This window comes from Balaenoptera musculus, chromosome 9 (assembly GCF_009873245.2).
Source record: "Balaenoptera musculus isolate JJ_BM4_2016_0621 chromosome 9, mBalMus1.pri.v3, whole genome shotgun sequence".
Taxonomy (NCBI): domain Eukaryota; kingdom Metazoa; phylum Chordata; class Mammalia; order Artiodactyla; family Balaenopteridae; genus Balaenoptera; species Balaenoptera musculus.
The window spans coordinates 22,796,890-22,808,965 of NC_045793.1; the positions used below are offsets into that span (position 1 = coordinate 22,796,890).

The 12,076-nt window shown below is 40.4% G+C and overlaps 1 protein-coding gene across 2 annotated transcripts in view; it reads left to right on the top strand.

Annotated features, from left to right (window-relative positions):
- The window catches only part of COPG2 (COPI coat complex subunit gamma 2), a 137,724-nt gene that overhangs the window by 121,873 nt on the left and 3,775 nt on the right, over positions 1 to 12,076 (top strand). The gene's annotated exons all lie outside the window — the stretch shown is intronic.

The following is a 12,076-nucleotide window of genomic DNA, read 5'->3' on the forward strand; positions in this document are numbered from 1 at the left end:
GCCCTGGGTCCTGCTGTCCGCCCTCCCTCCCCACTCCGAGCAGTCATCTCTCTCCTAGACGCTCTCCTGCACTGTCCTCTTCCATCCCATCTGCCCCTTCCTTCTGCGTGGACACCCCCCTCTGGTGCTCTCTGCTCACATACACACAACCCAACTTCCTTTCAGTCACCACTTCCATCTCCCACAGCCTTACTCCTCAAGAGTCCTAAGCTCAGGGACACCATGCTTGCAATCCACTCCCAACTGATTGACAGTAATCCCCCTCCCCCTCCCCCAATCATTCCAGGTGCCTTGCTGGCTACATCCATTTACTCGCGGTCTCCCTGGTCCTGGGTGCTTTTCCTCCACGTCTGACACTCTTGGCTCTGATGCCTCCACCTGCCCGACTCGGGCTCATCTGCTCATGCGTCACCTCTCTGCCCGGCTGTCCACCCTGCCCCTTCCACCCAGTGATTCTCACCCGAGGATGCGTGACCCCAAGGCAGCCTATCAGCCTCATCTTTCAGGAATGTTTTTGTGTTTTCTTTTTTGATTTTTTTGTTTTTGTTTTTGTTTTGAGCAGAGCACTGCTCACCCTCAGATGTTCTGACAGGCCTCCCTTGGGGTCCATGCCCACAGCCCCCCTTGGGTGAAATCTACCCCCCCCCACCCGGGGAAGAATCACTGCTGTGGAAGCCCAGCGTGCCTCCCTGGGCTGCACTCTCCCCTTGCCCACTTCTAGGCTCCCATCGGTTGCCATTGACCCTTGTTCCTCAAGGATCCCAGCCCTGCCCCCACTCTGACACTGATCCAGCCATCCCTTCTTGGGACCAACACAGTCCCTTCCATCTGACACACCCCAAACTCCAGCCTACTTTACATAGTTATACTTTTCATTTTCTTAGGTCTGTCTTCCCTCTTAGTCAAGAATCATTGTTGAATGTGACTTTAATTCTTTTTACTTAAACTTCCGAAACCATCCCACATTCATTCCATTGTTTAATTTTACTTGTTTTCAGAGTGCTTAGTGTTCACTGTGTTAGAATAGAACCCTGGAAATCTACTCATTGCAGCCCTCATTCTTTTCTATATTTAATATTTTGCAGGACATGCTCTAACCTTTTCCTCTCATCCCTCATTCCTCTACTCTGCTCTCATTGCCAGACACTTTTAATTTCTCTCTCTTCTAGATCTTGTTGAAAACTTGAACCTTCCTTGAACTCAGCTATTAAAAGGTACATATAGCCTTAACCCCCTCTTTTCAACCTGATTTCACTCTCATTCCCATTTAATATTTTCTCCTCTTTCATAAATACTTTGTATGTTTTAAGTTTATATACTATAACAAGTTTGGCAAGATTCTCTGTTCTACCACCTTATTTTACCCACTCTTTGCTATTATCCCCATCATGTGTTGGTTTTACTAGACTCTAGTTTTGTCATTGTCTTTCTGTAATCCATGCAGTTTTCCTCTCCTTTGTTGTTCCTCCATTTCCATTACTACTGAATAAGGTCATTTTCGTCTCATTTTTGTTTCTTCTCATGGAATCCTTTAGTCCTATGTGTAACTCTAGTTTTGCGTATCTATTTTGTTCCTCTTTCTCTTCTCTGCCATATTTTAACCCCCTAGTCAACCCGTCCCTGTTCCGTAATTCGTCCAATACCACTTACGAAGTTATAAATCCTTTCTAGATGTGGATGTGCAGTTTTCAGTTCCATTCCATGACACCCTTTCCCCCCGTCAGCTGAATTCCCCTTTATCCATGTCTTAACTTCTTTTTCCACTTTGCCTTTTTCTAATATTCCACTCTACTGCACGTAGTTGCCTTCTGACTTGTTTCCTTGTTTCCATCTGCCTTCACTTTCTTCAGTACTTTTCGCCTGTCTTTAATCCTGTGTCCATTTCTGCCCTCAATAAAGATCTCCTTATTGTGAAACTGTTTTACCCTATATTTTATCTAGTTACTCTGAAATGTTTTCTTATGCATACAGTGCTCTTTTTACTTGGTTTCTATCACCTATATTCTTCCTTGTTCCATCAGATACAGTTATAGTGCCAAACCTTGTTTTTCAGTATGTCATTCCTCACATGATCTTTCCCATCTAAAGTTAAATTTTGCTTTTCCACCCATTTTCTTCTTCTTTTTTCCCTATTCTACCTTTTATTAACCATCTATATACTGAGTATGTACCATTCTCATATGCTCACTAATACCTCCCTCTTTGGTTCCTCTTTTTGTTCTACATTCATTGCTCAATCCATTTCTGTATTTCTTCTTTTTACATATTTTGCTGAATTGCTTTGGTTTTCCATTTATTCCTGGGTAGGATCGCTGCAATTTGTGTTGTTTTAGGTCCACTTCACTGAATTTATCTCTGACCTTTCTGCCGACTACACTTTTTTATACAAACGTACTTTCCCACATACTGTCCTTCTTATGTCTCATTTCCAGTTATCACTTTATCTCCCCCTTTTCTTCCTTTAATAAATGCCTCACCACACAGTTCTCTTCCTGGCTCAACTGCTTTATAAGTACAAGCAATTTTCATTATCCTTTCTTTAAAATATGCTGAATAGCACTTTTTCTTAGTAAATGGTTATATTGCAATATCTCAAATTTGAAAAGGCCCATAACCATTTTCCTTTAAAAAAAAATCCAACATATTTTCTCAACCATCACAAAAAATGCTATTATAAAAACTTTTAAGTATTTCGTATAATATAAACCATTTTAAAGAACTACATAATTATTTAACATAAAATTCATTCACTAGTGTACATGTTTGTAGTACAAAATGATCCCATACTATGATATAAGACTGTAATTGCATTCTCCTTTTACAATGCATGGAATAATGAAAGGTTCTCAAGAGAAATAACAAATGTATATACATTTTCAAAATGCAGTGTATAAATAAGAAACTCTTGGGAAACATTTACTTACCAATTGGCGAATTGCTGGAGTTGTTCCACACATATTATAGGGAAGATGATAGGAATAATGCACAACACATTTAAAAACCTTGAGCATAGGAAGTAAACCTATAGATAAAAGAACTATGTCTGCAGCAAACATATACTATCCCAAACAGACTGTACAAACTCAAAGTTTTTGCTAGCACAAGAATGCTAACTCACTATACCAAGCACATGGTGATATGTAGGTAAAAACTTCTCATGTTAACAAGTATTTTGGTAATGTGAGTAGATAGCTGGTGATACCTGCATTCCTCATTCTGGTGTCAGTAACATTTGCCATTTTGCGCCTTGCATATTACAAACGCAGCCTAATTCATACATCCCTTCTCTAACCAGCATCTTCTCTCCCTTCCTCTTTCCTCTTTTTTTTTATACGAGTCTTTGCAGTTACTTCTTTCACTTTCAGCCAGTCCTAACGTGACTCCTTAACTTCTCGGCAAACTAACATCACACTTACAGGCAGGTCTTCCATAACTCCTTTTGACTATTTGCCCTACCAGATCTTAAACATTCTCCTTATCTTTCACCCACAGATTCTATAATATATCAATAAATGCACTGTTATTCTCTTGAGATTGCCTCATCATGATCCGCAACCACTCCTCAACCAATAGCATTCATTTGCTCTACTAGAAAAAGTATCCAATCCACACCTTCTAAAAGGTCAATCAGTGGTGATGTCTTTAAGGTTTCCACCAATGCCTTCTTGTCAAGGTTTATCTTAATCCATCTCTTCTAACCTTTCTTAACAAGCGATCACTTCAGTCATAAATTTCCCACAAAGACTTCAAGAGCCAGCCTACCCAAGTCCTGTTCTTTTTCAGGGCCCGGATCCTCTTTCATTCTATATTCGCAGTTCAGGGACCTGAAGGTTCTGTGTTTCTTTCATTCATAACTGATCTGTCTTGTTGCCATTCCATCTACTCAGAACTACTGTCTAATTCACACAATGTCCCTTTACTTACTTGCCATCCTCTCCTATTTTCTTTTTATTCTGTCATGACCTTTGGCCTTAGTATGGAGCAAAACCCATTTCTCCCATCAGTATGACTATTCAAATAATGTCTTTCCATCTGCAAGGAACTTGAACATCGCTCTTCTATCCGTTTTCTCCTTTTCCCCTTTCTCCTTTTGCTGCAAACTCCCTACATTTCCTCCAACATTCCTTCTTCTTTCAGCTATATCATTCCAGTGAATCTAATCATCTTTTCTGGATATGTACACTTTTAATATTCAGCACTCACAATTCAACCTTCATCCATCTTCCTTATTTCCTGCACTCTATACTGAAATCTGTTTCCACCCTCCATTGAGTCTGGATTTTCCCAGGATTTCTGCTCTGGCCCATTTTAAGTCCAATCACATTTAATTGCTCTCTAACCTCTCATTCTATTGACTACACTGATTGCTTCAAATCTTTTTCCAACAAAGCTTTCTGGGCAGCAACACATCATACTGCAGTTCTTATTTGGCGGTATTCTCACCTCTTTCCTTAGCTGGTTGATATCTGGCTTACCGTACAATCTTTCACTGAACTTTTAATTCTGATCTCTCTGTGCTCCTCATCCTGGCCCTCTTTAATGCCCTTCCTTGTTTAACATTTTGCTAAACTGCATGCTCTGCACCACAGCCTATATCCTACACTCCCTCTCCTTACTTAGATTTCAGCCTCCATTTTTTTCTCTCTCTCTTTTTAAAAATACATCTCAGCAGTTTCTCTCACAGCCAGTCCTAACATGATACTTTAATTTCTGAGCACTTTAACATCATACTTCAACAAGCTCTTCCTGAGTTCCTTTGACTATTTGCTCTGTCATATATATGAACATCTATAATATTTTGAGCTTCCATCTGTAATCATAGTGAGGGGTACATTAGTCTTCTCTTGAGGTGCACTCTTGAGGCGCACTTCTACTCACTTCTTACCAAATACAGTTCATCCTTTCACCAGATAAACGACCCACCTACACTCTCTAGTTGGTCAAACCAGCGTCTTTCAGGTTGCTATCGATGCCTTTTCATCAAGGTTCATCCTAACTTCCCCCTCTAACCATTCTTATCAACCAAGCCCTTTAATTAAAATGTTCTGTTCCCCCAAAATTCATATACTTACTACCCCACTTCTTTATATCTTAACTTTATGCTATATTTGGTTGAGATTTTTTTTAAAGAAATAGAACAGTGCACATATAATTGAGACTTCCTTTGTACCACTTAAGAACCATTTACCTCTTTCCCTTCTAAGAGAAAATCACTAAATACTTAAATACTTATCCTCATATATATTTTATACTTTTCATAAATATTCATATATCCATAAATAATATGTAATGCTCTCTGAGGGATATATATATATATATATATATTCATTCTTAAAAAAATTTTTTTTCCCAGCAAGACTTTAAGTGCTAGTCTACTTTCTAACTCCTATTCTTTCATATGCAGGCCTTTACTTCTCTCTAGTTATATACACCACTCATTGTCATCTTTAACTAACACCAAACATTTTTAACCAGTTAGACCCCGTCTGAGATCTGACAGATTTCTCCATTCCAAGTCTCTTCAATTCACATCTTATTTGCCTTTTTGCTACTCTGACTACTGAGAACCCTACTCTAATGCATGCAATGCTCCCATTATTTAGATGAAAACCTCCTCTTCTTTCTTATTCTGTTATGCTCTACCATGTCTTAACTATCCACTTCAGCTACTATCCTATATCATAGCAAAGGGTACAGTAGTTTTCTAGTGAGGTTTACCTCCCTAATGATTCCCAACTACTCCTCAAGAAATACAAATAGTCTTCTCTATAGACAAACCACTGGCCCATGCTCCCTAACTGGTCAATCCTGATGTGTTTTAAGATTACTAACAATGTCTTTTTAGGAGAATTCATCTTAATAAAACTGCCTTAAACCTTATTATTAACCAAGCTTTTAATTAAAAAATTCTACCCACAGCATTAAGAGCTAGTCTACTCTATAATTCCCATTTTTATCCAGGTCCTTGAAACTCTGTTAGATACACCACTCATTACCATTGGGCCTTCCCATCCAATTTGAACATTTAAGGAAATCTCCATTCTGAGTCTCTTTAGTACACACCTGATCTGTATTGCTGCTATTCCATTACTCTTAAGTCTTCTCTAGTTCGTATAATAGTCCTTTATTCAGTAAACAAACTCTCTTTTCCTTTTTATTCCATCACAATCTTGGTCTAAATATGGTACCATAACTACCACCAGTCAATAGATACCATTCTTAAATCATCCGTTCACATCTGTGGGAAGCTTCACTTTGCTCTTCCATTGCTTTCCTCCTGATCCTTATTTTGCCCTAGAGGAACATACTGCCTTGTCTTCTGTGCCCCTCCTTTCAGCTTCCACCTACATTCACATCATTCTTACAGATTCAGCTGTCCCTTTGGGCTAGATACTCCCCTCATGTTGGACACTCACTGCTCAAGCCCTGCTGTCTTCCCTTTGTGTCCTACACTCTTTACTGCATTTGTTTGTATTCTCGGTTTAGCATAAACTTCATAGGATTCCTGCCACTGGCCTGCGTTTTATGTCCATCCCACTTGGCCTGTTTCTGACCTTTCACTCTATTGACCACACCCATTGCGTCTAGTATTTTTCCAAAAAAGCATCCTGGACAGCAAAACTTTATACTCCAATTCTTACTTTGCTACATTTTAACCTCACTTTCTCTCATTCATACACAACTCTGACAAAATTCCAATTCCCATTTCCTAATGTTCCCATTTAGACCTCTTCAGTGTCCTTCCATATTTATTTTTCTACACTGCATGTTCTGCACGCTAGCCTAATTCACACACACTTTCTGCTTATTTAGTTTCCAACCTCCATCTTTTGCTCTTTCCTTCTTTGCTATTTTTTCATACAAGTCTCCTCAGGTGCTTCTCTCACTTACTGCAAATTCTAATATATTTCCTTAACTTCTGAGTATATCTTTAATGTCCCTCTTATGGGACATTCTTTCCAATTTCCCTTTGGAGAATTCCCCCATATATCTTAACCTTTCATAGTGATGAATGCATATTCTTTTTGAGGTTTCCTCCTCTCCTGATCCCCACTCTGTGCCTCACTCAAAACCAATTTTCTACTCTTTAGATAAGCCTTTCCCTTAGGTAGCTTCTAACCTGTCTTCTTCCTTTCCATCGTGGTCTTTGGCCCAGCTGTGGTGCCTGTGCCTCCAGGTGGTATCAGTGACAATTTCTATGTCAGTATTAAGTGATACCTTCTCATCTGGCTGGCAGCAATTTTAACTTTGCTGTTTTACTCCTTTTTCTTTATTTTGCCTTATTAAAAACTGTACCTTATATTCAGCATCCCTCTTTCATTCAGAGACTGTGTATGTACATATCATTCCCATAGATTCAGTAATCTCTTCTAGATAAACGAACATCTCATATTCAGCAGTCACTGTTCAGACTCTGGACTGGATTATACAGTTCCGGCCACGCAGCCTCTCTCTTCCACACAGCTTCCTGAGCGGCTCCCCTTCATAACCTCAATTCTTATTTAGCCACATTCCCTCCTTCCTCTCTCTCTTTGAGTGGCTGCAATCTAGATTAACATAAAATCACTCTATTAAAGTTCCTACTCGCCCATGTGCCAGGATTTCTCACTCTAGCACTCTTTAATGCCCTTACCCATTGGCCATGTTACTCTCCTGCAAGTTCCCCACCCGAGTCTAATTCACATGGCCCTTTTCCCTTTTTTAGTCGCCATTCTCTCCTTGTCTACTATCCTTTCTTACAAGTCTCCTCAGTTGCTTCTCTAATTTTCAGCTAATCCTAATATGGCAGCTTGCTAGCAAAGATTTTTTAATCGGGATTACTCTTAATCTGCCTTTGTCTAAAGCAGTGGCTCTCAAACTTCAGGTTGTTAAAATACAAACTGCTGAGCCCCACACCCCAAATTTCTGATTCAGTAGGTCTAGTGGGGCGAAGAATTACATATTCCTAGGCAGTGCTGATAGAACACATCTTAAGAAGCACTGCTCTAAACTTTCCCCCAACCAAGCCCTTTAATTAAAAATTTCCCACGAAGGCATCAAGAGCAAGTCTACTCCTGACTATCACTCCTTTTCAGGCCTCTATTTCTCTCCCATTATACAGACTAGTCATTGCAGTCTGGCTTACACCCAACATACCACTCAGGCCCATTCTCACACTATAGGCCTCCCCATTCTGGGAATCGTTATGGTCCTGTGGTTTTTCTTATTACCACCCACCTGCTCAGAATCGTTCTCTAGTCTATACAGTGCTCCTCTTAGCTTTACCCTCCGCCCCTCCTTCTGTGTCTTTTGGCCCAAGTATGGGATCCTCTCCCTCCAGTCAATACCTGTCATTCTTCAAATGGCATTCTTTTAATCTGGGGGCACCTGTAATGTTGTTCTCCCATTCCTTTTCCCTTGCTACCTATGTGGCCCTAAAGAAATATGCTGCCTTATCTTCAGCTTCTCTTCTTTTTTTTAGCTACCATCTCTGTTTCATTCAAGTGGATTCAGTCTCCTCCCAAACAGCACTCCCTAGCCAGGTTCTCTCCCCAGGAGCTGTCTCTCCACTTTCAGAAAATCTTCACACGACAGAGTAAATTCTAAGGATAACGTTAATGTGGCATTTGCAAGATATTCATTTGTATCTCCCTTTGGTGGTCTGCCCTCCCACGTCTTAATTACATACAGCATAATTTCATCTACCATCTGTACATGAAAATAACAAATGAAGTTTTACTTTTGAGTTGGGCATGATCGCTAGCCACTCAGCTCTCAGTATTAGCCATCCATGCTATAGACCAGTGCTCAGAGATTTATCCTGGTGTCTTTAAGGTTGCTGGCCTGTCTTTATATCAGAGTTCATCTTAATCCATCTCCTTCCAATCCTCCTAGCTAAAACTTCCCACCAAAACTTCCCATTACTTTTCGGGCCCTGTTCTCCCATTGTATATACTGCTTTTCAAAGTCTGGCGTTAAGACCCATCATTTGACCAGATAGACCCATTATAAGATCTTACAAGAGTTCTCATTCTGGAAAACTGTGTTCCTCATCGTATCTGCCCGTGCCACTCCACCTGTTCTCAACTACTCTTCATATAGTTCTTCCCTTATGTAGTTTCCAGTCTCTCTCTTCTTTCTTATTTAATCATGATCTTTAATACAAGTATGGTACCATATCCCTCCTGTCAGTACCTGCCAATCTTCAAATGACCCCATCTCTTCTGCAGCTCTTCCACTCTTTTCCTTGATTGAACCTAGAGAAACACCTATATTACCTACAGTCACTTGTTTTTTCAGCTCCCATCTTTATATCATTTCTCATAGATTGAGAAGTCTCTTCTTTCATCTTGTTTCCTGCACACTGTTCTGAATACATTTGCATTCTCAGTTCAGTACGGACCTTCATAGGAGTCTTGCCACTGGCCATGGCTTGGATCCATCCCATTTAGACTCTTTAATATGTCACTCTATTGGTCATACTTGTTGCTTCAAATATCATTTGAGAAAAGATTCCCAGATTCTGTTAGTGAGGCACTCCCTCATTGACACCAGCTCTTATTAGCCACTTCCTCTCCACATCCTGTCTCCTCTTTGGCTGTAATCTAGCTTAGCTCCCATCTCTCTACTTAATACGCAGCTCTGCCCTTTTCCAGTGTTCCTCCTTCTGGCCCTGTTTAATGCCCTTCCCTACTCACCTTATATTCGGCACCCCAGCTTAAACCTTCCATCTTCTGTTTTTATGCTTCTAGCCTCCGTCTTCTCCCCTCTCTCCATGATATTTTCATACAAATATCCCTAGGAAATGTCTGTCACTTTTAGCCATGGTAGGGTAACTTCTAAGAGCAACCAGTTTTAATGGCGCACTGCAATAATCTATGATATCTTAGCTATCCATCACCCTTTCATTTACCATCTGTCTACAGAAGGAATGGAGGCAAAGTACTTCTCTTGAGGTGTATTTCCCTCAGAATCTTCACCCATTCTCCAACAATACTCTATCCTCTGGCCAAACTATACCTATTCACACCCTCTGTTAAGTCAAACCTACTCTCTCTAAAGTTGGCAGCAGTGGGTTTTTATCTGCATTCATTGTAAGCAGCTTCCTTATAAACTTCCTGTCACCCAAGTCCTTTAACAGTTTCCCTCCAAATTGGTGCTTCAAGAGCTAATCTACTCCTGCCTCCTACTCAAGTCCTTGCTCCTCACACTTTCTGTATACTTCTCATTGCTATACGGTCTTTACATCCAAAATGTGTCCAGTTAGACCATTTTGAGCTCTGACAGGATTCCCCATTTGAGGTCTTTATTACACACCTGCTCTGCTTTCTGTGCTCTCCACTATACAATATTTCCATTTCTCTGCCTCCAGTCTCTCTTTTCTTTCTTTATTCCATCATGACTTTTGGCCCAGGAATGCTGACTTATCCTTCCAGTTGATGTCTGTCATTCCTTAGCGTCTCCTTTCTTTCTGAGGGCAACTTTAATCTTGCTTTTCTGTACCTTTCTTCCTTTTTCCCCATATTTGTCCTAGAGAAAAACCTTATCTTCAGCACCCCTTCTGCCACATGTGTAGCATTTTCCTGGTAGGCACGTTCTCCTCATTTTTGGCACTCACTGCTCAACTTGCTTTCTTTCATCTGCCTTGATTCCCTGCACACTCCACGCATCCCTTCCTTCTCAGTTTGGTCCAGACCTGTGGGGATTGCTGCAGGTAACCTGTGTTTCAGGTCCATCCCTCCTACCCTTTTATCTTTCGCCCCACTGACCACATCATTTTCTGTAACTATTATTCCAACACAGCTTTCTGGAATCTCCTCATAACCCCACTTATTTAGTCATAGTCTTCCCTCTAGTGGTTGAGGCCTGACAGCTCCCACCAAATCTCCCACTCTGCCATTTGCCACACAGCATGTTCTGCGTCCCGGCCTAATTCACACGGCTCGCTCCTTTCTTAGCTTCCAGCATCCATCTTTTCTCTTTTCTCTAATTCTGTGTTTTGGTAATTTTTTTTTCCTACAAGTTTCCTCAGTAGTTATCTCCCATTTTCAGTCAGTTCTCAGACAAGCCTCATTTCTGGGAACAGTCTTAATGTAGACCTTCAGGGCATTCCTCTTATTCCCTTGGTTATCTGCCTTGCTTCATTCATGAAGCGCTCATCTTTGTTATGGCAGTGGACTTAGTATTGTTCTCTTGCCACGGAAAGGCTCTCTCTCACCCCCTTCTCCTCATCACCCAGTGTTAGTCATCCTCTGTCACAACACTGAGCGATTGCTACCAGTGGCTTTTAATGGAGTTCACCTTAGATTCCGTGTAACCTCTCACTGTATTAACCAAACCATTTAATTGAAAATTTGCCACAAGTTTCAGAAACATTATCTCTATTAATGCTTCCTTATCACTTACTTATATATAAAGTGTCTTCTGTCTTTACTTATACATAAAATTCAACCAGTTAGCCCAGTCTGTGATCTACCATTATTCCTGACTGTCTCTCCTTATTCCTCTTCCTCATTTGCCAGTAGCCTCCATGAACCAACCTGGGGTTCATATAATCTTCTATTACTCAACATCTATCCTGCCTCTCCATTTTTATTTGATCATGACCTTTGTTCATACTGTAATCCCATTCTCTCCTTTCATTTTTTCTTTTTTTAAATACCTCAACTGACACATTCTAGGTTTGTGTTAATTTCCACTTTCTTTCTTCTTCTTCCCCCTTCCTCCTGCAGAAAATCCTACCTTAATTTAAACAAGATCCTTCTTTCATCAACCCCCTATTGCACTGAAATACATTCTGTAGTTTTGATAGGTACACTCTTTCCTATATGGGGCAATCCATTCCCATCATCTGTTTTCGGTATGCTAGAGTGAATTCATTTGCTCTCTGAATTCAGGCCTATTCATAGGATTCCTACCAGTGGCTTTAATTACCTCTAACATTTCAATCTCTTGACTGCCTCAGCTCACTAGAGCCTGCTGGAAAATATCTAGTCTCCTTCCTTTGAAATATAAGGTATTTCAAATTTGTTCCTAAACAAATTCTCTTCTCAGCACCTATGTATTAGCCTCTCTCTTACTGCTTCCAATTACACCA